Below are 15478 nucleotides of genomic sequence, written 5' to 3'. Positions count from 1 at the left end.
ATTAGGGGTAGGGGGTGGGGTGGTTCTGGAACCAATCCCCTACAAATATTAAGAAATAACTGTAATAATAAACATTTCAAAGACACCCACAGGTGCAATCCCCACTACAATAAAGATTTAGAACAAGTCCATCACTTCAGAAAGTTTCCCTTGTGCTCCTACCCAGTTATTTCCCATCTTCCACCCTTTGCCCAAAGGAAGCACTGATCTGATCATGCTATAGATCAGATTTGTCTAGATTTCTAGATTTCATGCAAGTAACATCATATAGGATTTATTCTTTTTGTGTCTGATTTCTTTCTCTCAGCATAACATTTGTGACATTCATCCATGTTGTTGGATATATCAGTTGTTGGTTCCATTTTATTGCTGAGTGGTGTTACAGTGTATAGATACACTGTAACTTACCCATTCACTTCCTGGACAATTTAGTTGTTTCCAGGCATTGATTATTATTTATCTGCTACAAACATTCATATACAAATATTTCTGTAGACATGTTTTCATTTCTCTTGGGTACATACTTAGGAGAAAAGTTACTGGGTAATATAAAAAAAAGTATGTTTAACTTTATAGGAAATTGTCAAATTGTACCATTATATTTCTCCATCAAAAATTCATTAGTGTTTCAATTGCTACAAATTTTCACCAATATCTGACAGCAGTCTTTAATTTTAGCCATTCTAGCAGGTGTGGAGTCGTATCTCACTGTGGTTTCAATTCACGTATTTCTGATGATTATATGATGCTTAATGACAAGCATCTTTTCTTGTGCTTGTTGGCCACTCATATACCTTCTTTGGTGAAGTATCTGCTCAAACCTTTCTTGGTCTTCTTATTACCGAGTTGTAAGAGCTCGTTATACATTCTGGATTATCAATTTTTTGCTAGCTATATGAACTGTGAATATTTTCTCCCCATGATTTTCTTGTCTTTATTTCTTAATGGTATCTTTCAAAGAACAAAAGTTTTAAATTTTAATCAAGTCCACTTCATCAATTTTCCCTTTTAGGGTCTGTATGTTTTGTACTCCAAGATATCTTTGCCTACTCAAGGGCCACACAGATTTTCTCTCTCTCTTTTGGGGGGAAAGGCAGGGAAAGAGTCTCATTTTCTTATATTACAATGTTATACAGGCTCCTCTCAAACTCTTGGACTCAAGCAATCCTCCTGCCATAGCCTTTGGAATGGCTGGGATTACAAGGGCATACCACCACTTACTTTATTTGTTTATTTATTTATTTACTTATTTTCTAGCAGTTTTACAGAGGTAAGGGCCAGTGTTCATTTTTTCCTAAATCAATAAAGATGTCAAGTTGTTCTAACACCATTTTTTTTTTTAACTTTTAAGTTCAGGGGTACATGTGCAGGTTTGTTATACAGGTAAACTTGTGTCATGGGGGTTTGTTGTACAGATGATTTCACCACCCAGAAATTAAGCCTAGTGCCCACAAATTATGTTTCCTGATTCTCTCCCTCCTCTCTCCCTCCACCCTCCAAAAGGCCCCTTTATCTGCTGTTCCCCTATATGTACCCATATCTTCTCACAATTTAGCTCCCACTTATAAGTGAGAACATGCAATATTTGGTTTTCTGTTCCTCTGTTACGTTTGCTAAGGGTAATGGTCTCTATTTCCATCCATGTTCCTGCAAAGGACACAATCTCGTTCTTCTTATGGCTGCACAGTATTCCGCGGTGTACATGTGCCACATTCTTTTTTTATCCAGTCTACCATTAATGAACATTTAGGTTGATTCCATGTCGTTGTTACTGTGAATAGTCTAGCATCATTTTTTAAAAGATGGCCCTTTCCCCATTAAATTGTCTTGGCCTTTTTGGGCTGTCATATAATTATAGGTCTATTTCCAGACCCTCTATTCTAACCTTACACAAACACACACTATCTTGACTATAAGACTGTTTGATACTCCGCTTTTCAAGAGGTAGAGCCTAATTCCTCTCCTCTGAGTGTGGGCTGCACACTCTGACTCACTCCTAACAAATAGGATGAAGTGGAAATGTGAGGGGGCAACTTCCGACTCTAGGCCATAAAAGGCATTATTAGATCTTCCTTCCTGCTCTCTCCTTGCTCTTGGGGAGGCCACTGACACACTGTCATGTACTCACTCAGAAGCTCCCTGGAAAGGCCCATGTAGTAAGAAACTGAAGCTTCCTGCCAATTAGCCATGTGAATGAACCATCTTGGAAGTGGACCTTCTAGCTCAAATTAAGTTTTCAAATGACTGCAGCCCTGGCTGACATACTGACTGCAATCTACAGATGGTAAGCCAAAGCCACCCAGATAAACTACTTCTGGATTCCTGATTCACAGGAACTACATAAGAAAATAAGTGTCTGCTGTTTTAAGCGATTATATTTTGAGGCAACATGCTTTATAGCAATCAATTAATAATGTATAGGCAATGTGTCTTCATCCCTTGAGTGGCTCACAGCAAAAGAAGCCACATGTGTCATAATCTGCTGAGTATCTATTTTGTGCCAGGCCCTGGGGAAAAGAAATCTGCATGACTGTAGTACTAACTGTAAGAAATTCCCATCCTACAGAGATGGGAACAACAAAATCATATGGTGTCAGAAGTAGGATTTGAACTCAATCTTCATGCAGCATACAGAACCCTTCAGCTTCTTCTAAAAACCTCGACTCTATAATTTTAAAATGCTAACTTGCTTCACACAAGGTTAGTGGCCCCTGTTTACTTGACAGCAATACCCCATTACTTCTGCCTCAAACCGAACACTTACGGCTAAAATCATAATAATGACAATACATGTAATAGCACTACAATCTGGAATAAAGCACATGTCATTTAATTTTGTTTGCAGCCCAGATTCAATAAACAAGCCTCAGAACATCAAGATCTGCTAATATAGCCCTAGGATATGGCAAGGACATCACATTAAAAAAAACAACAACAACAACTACTCTGTGTATAATTCAACAAATGCATAAATATACATGAAGAAGACTGGAATATAGACATCAAAATATTAAAAGCAGTAATCTTAGGGTAGTCAATTTATGAGTAACTTGAGTTTTTGTGCACATACTTCATCTTGTTTTCTAGTTTTTCCCCACAATAAATTACTTCTATAGTAAAAAATGGACGAAGCTTTAAAAATTTATTTTGACAAATACTAGTGTACACAGGAAAATTTGCTTAAATCACTAAAAAGCTCTAAACTTAAAAAAGAAATTAAGAAAATGATAAATTGAAATTAATTCCAGGCAGGTTTCAGATAACAGTCTGCCAATAACATTTTTTTTGGAGACGGAGTCTCACTCTGTCGCCCAGGCCACAGTCCAGTGGTGCGACCTCAGCTCACTGCAACCTCAGCCTCCTGGGTTCAAGCAATTCTCCTGCTTCAGCCCCCCGAGTAGCTGAGACTACAGGTGCACACCGCTACACCCGGCTAATTTTTTGTATTTTAGTAGAGATGGGGTTTCACCGTGTTGCCCAGGCTGGTCTCGAACTCCTGAGCTCAGGCAATCCATCCGCCTCAGCCTCCCAAAGTCCAGTGCTGGGATCACAGGCATGAGCCACCGCACCCAGCTACATTCTTTTTCTTAATGCACAAAATTTCAAAATTGATTTTAAGCCAAGTCCCCAAGTTTTTTTAAAGCAACTGCAATCTGAAAATGCAAATCAAAAATGTCTTGTGAGAAACTCAGGGCTGTGGCTCATTAATCTCACTGATACAAATAAGACCTAGGTCACAGATCTGAACCCCAAGTATTCCTATTTTAAAAGAATGGCTGAGCACGGTGGCTCATGTTTGCAATCTCAACACTTTGGGAGGCCAAGGTGGGAGGCTTACTTGAGGTCAGGAGTTTGAGACCAGCCTGGGCAACACAGCAAGACCTCGTCTCTACAAAAACTTTTTAAAAAATTAGTTGGGCACCTTGGTGCACCTGTAACACTGGCTGCTCCGAGAGTGAGGTGGGAAGACTGCTTGGGCACAGGAGTTAAAGGATGGAGCTATGAAAGTGGAGTACCACTGCACTCCACTTGGGCTACAGAGCAGGACCCTCTCTCTAACATACAAATGAAAGTTATTACATGTGCTATGTGTGCTGTGAAAGGTGTGTCAAAAAAAAGTATATTACATGGCAACTTCTTCAAATATCTTAATGACTATTATATTGAATTATATAAATTTACTCTGTAAATTTGTAATTTCTGAGTAAATATAAGTGTTTATCACTGCTGAGAAATGATAGGGAGGCAAACCGAGGTCAGTACAAAAGAACTAACCACTAAAAGAATGGGATGCCTTCTGAACGCCAAAAGCATTTAAACAAAGTAAATAACCAACTGACAGCAAAACCGTAGAGATAATCTGCAGTAGGTAAACTGACAGATTAGAGAATCTCTAACGATGAATACTGAAGTACTTCCATGTAAATGATGCCTGGAATTTGCTTATAATACTCTCTGGGGTGGGGTGGGGGGATGCGACCAAGAGATATGGGGATAGACAAAATTCGACTAGCAAAAGGTTGATAATTATTGAAGCTGAGTGACAGATAAATGGGAGTTTATTATATTTCTCTATGTGTATGCTTGAAACATTTCATAAGGAAAAGTTAAACATTATCTTTAAACTTCTTCCTTTTCAACCCTTCATTTTTGTGTTATTATATGAGGGTATGGCAAGAAGACTGGCCTAGTTCCAAAGAATAGTAAGAGATAAAAGTAAAAGCAAAATAACTAGCTAGAGGTTTCTGAAGCAATCTACAAAAAAAATGATAGCAAAGGAACTGAAAGGGAAGGAAAAAATGTAAAAGCACATTTGGGAAAAAGGAAGTAGACCCCAGTTTCAGGAACTCACTACTATGTGTAATAAATGCAGTGTAATAAAGAGTCAGAAAAAGTCTTTATGTCCAGGTGACTGGGGGAACAAGAGGCCTTGGCAAAAACAAGAAACTTGTGCATAATAAAGATGGTGAAAAAGAAAAGACTGGAGAAGTGATGGACCAATCTGAGCCATAGTCTATCTAAGGTAACAGTGGGACATCTGACTAAAGATGTTGTTCAGAAGAGATGCCAATAATTGAAAAAGTAATGCCAATAAGGGCACACAGAGATCTACATCCCTTGTGGTGAAAAATAGGTGTTTGGAGAGAACATACTGTGGCCCTGAAGATTACTTTCAGCACATACCTTTTCCCCTTAACTGGAATTCATCTACTAGTGTTATTTAAAATGTTTTAGAGGAAGGATCCTGCCACTTCAAGTACCTGTTAAGTGCAAAAAGAAATGTGTTGAACTTAACTGACAGATAAGATATGAAAGATGCAAACCAGTGCATATTAAATCATCAGAAAACCTAATTCACTGTGAATTCAGGCCAACTAATGCTTTCTAATAACAAATATTTTAATTCCTAGTGAAAATTCTAGATGAAGACATGGAAGCCCCCTGAAATAAAGCAGTCTTGAGAAAACAGAAGACTTAAGGCAACTAACTCCTTTCACTGCAATTTAACTGGAGTTACTCCCTAAGGACAGATAAGTTAAACAGATAGGACAGGAATCAACATATTTTGCTATTGTTACCTAACATATTCCCTGGGGTTTAAAAAGCTTTTAAGTAAAGAAGCTTCCAACTAACAAAAGGAAAGTGTCTGTGTCTTTTCCCACTGTAGGAATAGGTGTTGGGTACCATTACCCAGGAGTTGAGGGTTAATGTGTAAAAAAAAAAAAAAAGAAAAAAAAAATCCTTTTGCTACCATTTCAGAAATATATTCTGAAGGCTAATTCAATTTAAAACCAAATATATTCAAGTCCAAAGCGTCCTGCTAAAGACTCACCAGACAAGGACTCTGCCGTCAAGCAGTTTACAATCCATTAAGGTAACTAAGATATAATCTCAAGTAGCTGGCTGCCCAAGGCACACAAGAGAAAAAGGCATTAATATGGGTGCCAGCACCATGCTAGGGTGCTTACAAACACTATCTCAACTAAAGTTTCTTTCCACTCTTATGATAGAGAAATAGTACCAGTTCACAAAAGATAATAATAGGTATCTAGGTATCTGTATTAGTCCATTCTCGTGCTGCTAATAAAGACATACTCAAGACTGGTTAATTTATAAAGAGGTTTAATTGACTCACAGTTCTGCAGGGCTGGGAAGGCCTCAGGAAACTTAAAATCATGGTGGAAGGGAAAGCAAACCCGTCCTTCTTCAAATGGTGGTAGCAAGAAGAAGTGTGGAGCAAAGTGGGGTGGGCGGTGGGTGGGGAAGCCCTTTATAAAACCATCGGACCTCATAAGAACTCACTATCACAAGAACAGCATGGAGGTAACTGCCCAGGTTACTCAATTACCTCCCACCGGGTCCCTCCCACAACACATGAGGATTACGGGAGCTACAATTTAACATGAGATTTGGGTGGGGACACAGCCAAACCATATCAGTATTCTTTACTAAATGTATATTCTGTGCAAGGCAGTATTACATATATCACCTCTAACTTTCACAACTCTGGGTGGTAACGATTTCCTCAAATCTAAGATACTGTTGCCTCATTTTAACATCTCTGATGAATAAGGTGCATCTAGTTGGTATAACCCCCGTGAAGGAAGAATTTGGCAAAATCAAACAAACTCACACACTCTCCCTCTTTAAACCCAGCAATCCCATGCCTAACAATTTAGCCTGAAAAAACACTCCAAGGTGTATCCAGAGAAATAAGTACATGATGACAAAGTTAAGAGGCAGTACTTTTAATAAGTGATGGGGAAACAAAGGAGGCAGAATGTAGAATGGTAGATCAAGGGAATACCAAAAGGGTTAAGAAAAAAATTTGAATCCCAAAATTTCGAATGTCAATTAACATTAAAGTAACAGTTTCTATTGCATCATGATGCTCCTGTATTTAGAAACTATACAAACTTTTTATAAAGGTAATAGACATTTTCCAAATGAAGCATGTGGGTACCATTACTTCCACATCTCTTACATGATACCAAGATTTTCTGTTTTTCTGCCCTGCTGCTATTTTTCAGTAAGCGCAGTACGGCAGTAAGATTACTTAATTTATGGGCATTTTGGGGGAAAAAAGTCGTAAGAGTAAAAATACTGAATCTAGGTTAACTGCCTCCTTGTTTCAAAGTGAAGAGTAATATAATGAGATAAAACAGCCTGGTTCCACCAGAGAACAAGATGAAATAAAGACCCTGGATCCAAGAGTGGCAGTTAGGAGTTAACATAGGCTTCCTGGAGGATGCAGTTTGAGCCAAATCTTACTGAAAGCTAAGAGGGAGTTAGCAAGACAAAGGAAGGTGAAAGGGCATTCTTGGCGGATGTGCTACACTGCAGCAAGAAATGAGCTGCGACAGCCAGCTGTTACTATCATTTCTGAAAAATTCATCCTCTCCTGAATGAGCAAAATTAAGTGAGACATACTTCTCCCAGCTAGGAAATGGGAGAGTTGACTGTTTTCAGGAGCATATTAAAAAATAAAATCCCAGAGTTATGTTTATCTCCCTAAAGTCATGTGTCCAAAGCAGAATTTTGTTGTTGTTGTTGTTGTTTGTTTAGACAGAGTCTCACTCTGTTGTCCAGGCTGGAGTGCAGTGGTGCAATCTCAGCTTACTGCAACCTCCGCCTCCCAGGTTCAAGCGATTCTCCTGTCTCAGACTCCCAAGTAGCTGGGATTATGGGTGCGTACCACCATGTCGAGCTAATTTTTGTATTTTTGTAGAGATGGATTTTCACCATGTTTACCAGGCTGGTCTCGAACTCCTGACCTCATCAAGTGATCTACCCGCCTTGGCCTCCCAAAGTGTTGGGATTACAGGCGTGAGCCACAGTACCTGGTCCTTTTTTTCTTTTAAAAAAGTTATAGATATACTCCTACTTCTTGTAACTCTAGAGTCCTAGTTCTCTGCTTAGATAGAAAGGAAACAAAATATACAGGAATAAGAAACTCAGTATCAAATGAATCCAACAAAATTTGATCCAACTGTTAAAAAATTTCTGAAAGCTGGCCTAAACCCAAAATGACAATGAAGCTGCAGATATGGAAACCAAGTACAAGGTCAACCCCAAGTGGCCAAATCAATGTCACATCAGGCATATATAAGATAAAAAGTTCATTCTCCATAGGGAAACCAGACAAATACACAAATTACATGAGGGGAAGAAATAACCAAGTCTGTAAAATACTTTGTTAAACATGTTCAAACATGATGAGCACAAAAGACCATGACCAAACCCTAATGTGATAGAGGCATCGCAGAGCAGCCTCTGCTGGAGAAAGCAGACTAGTTCAACAGTGAAAAATATCTTATTCAAAATCCTTGTTCTATCACTCAGTATATGACCTTGGGTAAAAGTCACTTAATTACTAGATCTATGACACGGTAGCATAAATCAGTGGTAAAGAACTTCAAATCTCTGTCCCTCATGTACTAGACACCCATGACCTTAGTAAATTTGCTTATCTTACAGATGAAGAAACTTGGGCTCAGAACATTTCAGCGATTTTAAAGAATTTTATTTTGAAAGTCAATCAATATTTGTGTATAGTTGTAACAGAATTCCTGGCTAATCTCCAAGAAATTATAAACATGTTAACAACTGTCAAGGCGGTACAACCATTCCTAAACCTTCTCCTTAATTTACATAGAACTGAAGTCAGCCTACTCAATCACTTCATACAACTTAGCTCAGGTTGTATATGTGCATTTGAGGCAGCAACCATACCCATTCACAATGCCCACCCAGCCAACAACTGGGTCAGACAGCAGACAGAAATGCTGTCTGATTTTCTCTCCTATACTGAGATGCAGGAAAGAAAAGCACATATGAAGAAGGAAGTAAACTTTGGTCTACTCTAACAACCCTGTACCCGGAAGCCTAAAGAACTTACAGGTTTTAAGGAAGGCACTGTTAACGCCATAGCATTCCCCATGCAGAAGCACATTTGCCTGTTTAGCTGTGGTCAGTAGGTGGCTAACAGTGTTGCCTATCTTATTCTACCTGGAGTCTCTACTCAATCCAAGCAAAAACATTTACTTCTTCTTAAGGGAGAAAAGGATAAGTCGTCAGCACAGAATACTGATTGTTTTATCAACTATTCCATGATCTTAAAGCTTTTAGGGTAATCAGATCAGGGCAGGAAAGAAGAATCCTCTGCTGCCTTATAAGCAAAGGCAGAAAGCTTTCTGATATAAAGGAGACTCTTTGCCATGTTTTGAGCCAGTCCCCTTTACACTGTCTTCTGATGATAGATTTGAGACTTAGGGCAGCTGTATAATATGATGGGCTCCTCCTTCAGAGATAATCATCAAATCAAGTGTGTGGGGGGATGGAGGTGGGGCAGTTACACAATCAATACCTTCTGCAAAAAGACACTCACAATACAACTTCTGTCAAAGATAATCTCTACTCTTCTCTGACATACATATATACAGCTAGTGCATAAGGAAGGTGAACACTAGAACCATTTGAGTGAACATAATGGGTGAATAAATTATTTAAAGAAAATATCACCTCATTATTAAAACTTACATACTGGGATAAACCCTTACATCTTCTACTTCCTGACTTTCAAACCCATATCACATCCCCTAAAGCAGGAGTTTTAACAAAATCAACATTCTCTTTAACACTCTATACCCAGTATGTTCTAATACTTTTAAAAGAAGACTGCTTCTGTCTAGGACAGATAACAGGCTGTTCTTGAGTGATAAAAGACTGGCATCCGGGAGTGCGGTAAATATCAAGGGTGTGTCAATCTCCCAGGAACTTAATGCAAAACTAAAGGCAGTGAAAAAGCCTGAAAACTTGTCATCATTAAAAAGGGAATGGTTAAGGAGTAAAAACAAGTATCCCCCAACTGTTAGGGGAGAGGGAAGGGCATATTTCTTTACTCCTCAAATTCAGACTATACCAATGTCGGTCCAGTTTCAATCCAGGACACCCTGTCTGTGATCCATCTTAATGGTGGCTGGTTTCAATATGTAGCCTACAGAAGAGTCCTTATCACTACTTTACAGCAATTCTCAAGGAGAACATTTCCAAAATTCCAGGGCATAGTTAATAGCCTTTCAAAGTAAGCAGGACAGAGACTGTTTCTGGCTAAAGGCCCAAAGAGCTCTGGAATTTAAAAAGAAAGAAAACTGCTGAGAGGAATCAGTTCTAAAGAAACCCTTAAGAAACTGAAGAATGGGCCGGGTGCGGTGGCTCAAGCCTGTAATCCCAGCACTTTGGGAGGCCGAGACGGGCGGATCACGAGGTCAGGAGATCGAGACCATCCTGGCTAACACGGTGAAACCCCGTCTCTACTAAAAATACAAAAAACTAGCCAGACGAGGTGGCGGGCGCCTGTAGTCCCAGCTACTCGGGAGCCTGAGGCAGGAGAATGGCGTGAACCCGGGAGGTGGAGCTTGCAGTGAGCTGAGATCCGGCCACTGCACTCTAGCCCGGGAGACAGAGCGAGACTCCGTCTCAAAAAAAAAAAAAAAAAAAAAAAAAACTGAAGAATGGGGGTATTGAGCAGTGGCTCATGCGTGTAATCCCAGCATTTTGGGAGGCCAAGGCAGGTGGATCACCTGGGGTGAGAAGTTCAAGACCAGCCTGACCAACATGGTGAAACCCCATCTCTACTAAAAATACAAAAATTAGCTGGGCATGGTGATGCACACCTGTAATCCCAGCTACTTGGGAGGCTGAGGCAGTCTGAATCACTTGAACCGGGAGGCGGAGGTTGCAATGAGCCAAGATCGCACCACTGCACTCCAGCCTAAGCAACAAGAGTGAAACTCCACCTCAACACAAAACAACAACAACAACAAAAAACTAAAGAATGAGAGAAGAGACTAGTAACATTTCCAATTTTTAAAGTCCAAATGATCATTTATTCTCCCTAAATGTGTACTGCATATAAACAAGAATTTTTGTCATGGACTTGTTCATCTTGAAACTACCGGGTTCCCCCGTTAGGGACCTGGTATTGAAAGCTAACAAAACAAACAAACAAAAAATCTCCACTGAGAAGATGGCAGACAGAAGTATAAATAATTTAGTTCTTCTGTCCTTAAGGAAGCTGGGGTTCACAATATTCATTTGTTCAAGTATTTACTGAGTGCCAGTTCAGCGCTGAAATACAACTCAGCCACAAAATCGAGTCCCTGCCCTCATCAAGTTTCATAATAAGCATAATACCCACCTGACCCCATCCCAACAGTAGCAGCTGTTGACTAACTTTAAAAAGGGAGGGGGGAAAAGGGTCCCCCTAACTGCCCAAGTTTCACTGGACTTGCCTCCATGAAGTTCCAGAATCAGCCTCTAATGTTACAGTTGGAAAAGACCCTCAAAAGAAGTTACGAAGACCAAGTTCAAGATAGGGTCAAACTGAATTAAATCAAAGTTGCCAATTATTTTGCAAAGTGTGGTTTTTCTCTTCAATATTCAAAACTTGGGGAAATACCATCGGAAACTTAGAAGTGCATTGTATTAAAAGACTCAGAGTTGCTCAAAGACCCAATTTTGTTATCAACTCTGCAACACAACTTCAAATTTCTAAAACCTGTCACTACAGTTTCCAAAGTGCCCATGTGTTCAGAAGAAATGCCACAAACTGACTTAAAAACACTTCAAGAATTAGGTTCTTAAACATCAGCAGCTGTGTGAGATTAGTGGTCAGCTATTACCCTTAAAGGCTTTGCCATGGAAAAGACACACAAGAAGGAGCCTATTAGTCTACTTTAGGCCTCAAACTGACACACACAAAAAAAGGGTTAAATGGTCAGAGAATGTTTTCTCTTCCAGTCCACTTCCGCATTTAAATTCCTTTATGGCTTTACAACACCACAATTACCTTAATCTGTCTCTCCACAACCCCTTCCTGTCTTATTTTACAACCTTCCCTCCCATCCCACTCCTTCCATTATGTTCCTTAAATTCAAGTTCATCTTCTTGTCTTCCTCTGGTTCTCATTTCCAGGGACCAATTAATTATATTTAAAAATCAAAAAGATAATTCAGACTTCAATGATAGGACGGCCAAACTGTCTTTTAGAGAAGTATGTTACTTGATCTACAAGAAGGTCTTCTGATCTGGAGATTCTGGGTGCAATTAGAGCCAGAACAGACTGTTCATTGTTTGATTATTATGCCGAAAACTAAACAACAGATTTACAAGTCAATTTCACTTTCTAATAGCAAGAAGACATGCTTAGAGCAACACCTTTAATGCAATGTCCTGGTGGGGTTTTAGATAACTTATTTCTCTGCTTTGGGTCTGTTTTCTGATCTGTAAAATGACCTCTATTGACCCCTTACATGTCTGGTCACAAGAATTCTATGAATTTTTAAAATTGTCTTGGCCCATGTGGGTTTAGGTAAAAGGAAAATTTTAAATGCTTGAGGGCAGTGGTTCTCAAATATTCCTGTGTATAAGCCCTGGTACTTGGACTCATCCTCAGATATTTTAACACAAGCTCTCCAGGTAACTATAATCCACTGTCCAGAACCATATTTTGAAGAAACCCTGCATTGTTATTTCTTATTCCTGAATCTTCTGAGCAACATTAATACCAAATATGAGCCACCTACAAAAACTGATGTGCTACTGATTTTATTTTCAGTTTCTATCTCACTTAGGTCTCTCTGTTCCTTTAAAAGGCAGGCATGTGCTGAGTCAGCCTCTGGGGAATTTTTTTTTTTTTTTTTTTTTTTTTAATTTATAGCCTAGACTATTGAGTCTCTACAACTGAGGAAGAAAGCGGTTGTTTTCACCTGCTATTCTTCCAACCCCTATTTGAGAGGAAGGAGGAAAAGCTACTTAAGGGATGGCACAGCTACTCTAACTTAGATAATAAGGAGGGGGTTAGTCAAGCTCTTTAAAACAGAAGTTCTCTTTGTTGTCTTGAGACTAGTGAGTGGAGTCATGCTGAGAGAGAGACAGGTAACTGAGTCCTGCCAGTGGGGCTCAGATGCCTTTGGGAGCTAGAGGTTACGTACCAAGAGTCCTGGCGAGCTTCCTGTGATAAACACAAGCACACTCAATCAGGTCAGCAAACTTTTTCTGTGAAGGGCCAGGTACTAAATAGTTTAGGCCTCGTAGCCCATTCAAGTTCCACTGCAAGTATTTGATTCTGCCATGGTAGCACAAAAACAGCCACAGATTACATGTCAATGAATGAGCATGGCCACATTCTAGTAAACTGTATTTATGGACACTGGAATTTGTATTTCACATGATTTTCCTGTGTCGTGAAGTAATACTCTCCATTTTTTTCCTCCAACTACATTCTGAGAAATGTGTCATTAGGCGATTTTGTCATGCAAACATCATAGTGTGCTTACACAAACCTAGATGGTATAGCCTACTACCACCTAGGCTGTATGGTATAGCCTGTGGCTCCTAGGCTACAAACCTGTACAGCACGTTACAGTACTGTAGGAAACTGTAACACAGTGTTAAGTATTTGTGTATCTGAACGTATCTACAACATAGAAAAGGGGCAGTAAATATATCATCTTCTATCTTATGGGACCATCATTATATAAGTGGTCTATTGTTGACAGAAATCTTGTTATGTGGCACATGCCTATTAAAAATACAAAAACCATTCTTAGTTCATGGGCCATACAAAAGCAGGTGTAGTCTGCAGAACACTGAGTTAGCATTAACTAGAAAGTATCTGCAATGTCTCCTGTAGAAAGGTATCTTACTCAAGCTCAGGGTCTAAATGAAGAATATCCTCCCTGATTTACCTACTCCTGTCTAACACACCTCAGCTTTCTGCTAACTTGTTCTCATCTCTCTTCTCGCCCTGCACACAGTCCATGAATGGCCAACCAACTTGACTTGAAAGTGGTTAAAATCTACCTCCACTCTGCAAAACTAAGTAATTCACATGATAACTCTGAAGCGAGGCCAATGACTGGCCCACTGCTAATTCTGCTTCTTAAGCAGCAAGCTGGTTAAATTTGTTATTTATCCCCCTTGAAGTGGGAACAACATCATACTTGTTCACAAAATGCTAACCACCTCTGATGAAATTCCTTAGTAAATAAGCAGACTTCAGGGATCCTTATAAAAAAAGGTTTCTAGTTAATCCTTATTTAACAAAAAGATCCTTTTTCTTGAATACTCAAATAGGTTTTACTGATTTCTGGAATAATTGGGTCCAAGCACAAGCTGAACTGCTTAAAAAAAATAAACTATCCAGGGGGCTTTGCTGCAAAGGCAAGCAAGCTTCCTTTAACAGGGAAAGAATTACATTAAAGTGCAGCAAAGCCTGCATTTAGTCTGTTAAGGACACATCGTAAGTGAAGAGATGAGAGCCCCCAGTCTAATGGGTAATTCCACCACAGCCCAGAATTCTCAGGAGGCAACTAAGTCACCCCAGGCCCCCCTTTACCTTGTTTTGTGTCACAATTAGGAACTCAGGCTGTGGCATGAGGTAGGCCTAGATTAGCCCCCCTGCTCTGTGGCTTAGTTATAATTATATAGCCTTGAGCTAGTTACTTTACTTAAACCGTGAGCTTTAATTTCTTCAAAAGTAAACTGGCCCAGTTAACATTACTGGAAATAGTAATGGTAACTACCTCAGGATTGATAAATGAAAGCTTAGAAATCTTAAGGCACTGCCTAGGGCATTAAAAATGTTCAGGCTGGGCGCAGTGGCTCACGCCTGTAATCCCAGCACTTTGGGACGCCGAGGCGGGCAGATCACAAGGTCAAGAGATCGAGACCATCCTGGCTAACTCGGCGAAACCCCGTCTCTACTAAAAATACAAAAAATTAGCCAGGCATGGTGGCGGGTGCCTGTAGTCCCAGCTACTCGGGAGGCTGAGGCAGGAGAATGGGGTGAACCAGGGAGGCGGAGCTTGCAGTGAGCCGAGATTGCGCCACTGCACTCCAGCCTGGGTGACAGAGCGAGATTCCATCTCAAAAAAATAAATAAAAATGTTCAAATATCAGCTATTTATTTCATTCCTATTCATTTTCTCCTTGCATCCCCCCAAAACTGATCACAACTTGAAGCTAAACCTGGAGGAATCTAGATCTATTCCCAGTCCTTAAGCAATTTATCAAGTTGTTATCTAAGACCTTATATGACAGTGGTCCTCACAGTGGTCAAAGCTACAATCCCATTTTGTTCCATCAGACTAATAATATATGTCTAGCTAACTGTGAGCCAGATTACTTATAAGATGCAGCCTACACCGGTCATGAGCATGCAAGTGAGAAGATAATCCCAGATAGAATACAGAAGCTGAGTTCTGACCTGCTTTTACTATAAGCAACATCTTGCATGAGTTAGCCTCTTGGGTGCTATTTGGTAGTCTACAATCTTTGCTTCTCTACCGCTTATAGTAGGCTATTGACTTATTACCGATAACAATTTAACAAACAGAAATAAATTACCTTGTTATAGGCAACATGCTAGAAACTTACAATTTCAAATGAAGTTGTGGGATAAAACCAACCATTT

General features: G+C 39.7%; 1 protein-coding gene across 1 annotated transcript in view; it reads right to left on the bottom strand.

Moving 5' to 3' along the window:
- The window catches only part of TOP1 (DNA topoisomerase I), a 96104-nt gene that overhangs the window by 63824 nt on the left and 16802 nt on the right, over window positions 1–15478 (bottom strand). The window lies entirely within an intron of this gene.

The sequence above is a fragment of the Piliocolobus tephrosceles genome, chromosome 20, assembly GCF_002776525.5.
Source record: "Piliocolobus tephrosceles isolate RC106 chromosome 20, ASM277652v3, whole genome shotgun sequence".
In the NCBI taxonomy this organism is placed as follows: Eukaryota; Metazoa; Chordata; class Mammalia; order Primates; family Cercopithecidae; genus Piliocolobus; species Piliocolobus tephrosceles.
Note: the sequence above shows the minus strand (reverse complement) of the source record. Positions and strands in the feature narration are given on the sequence as shown.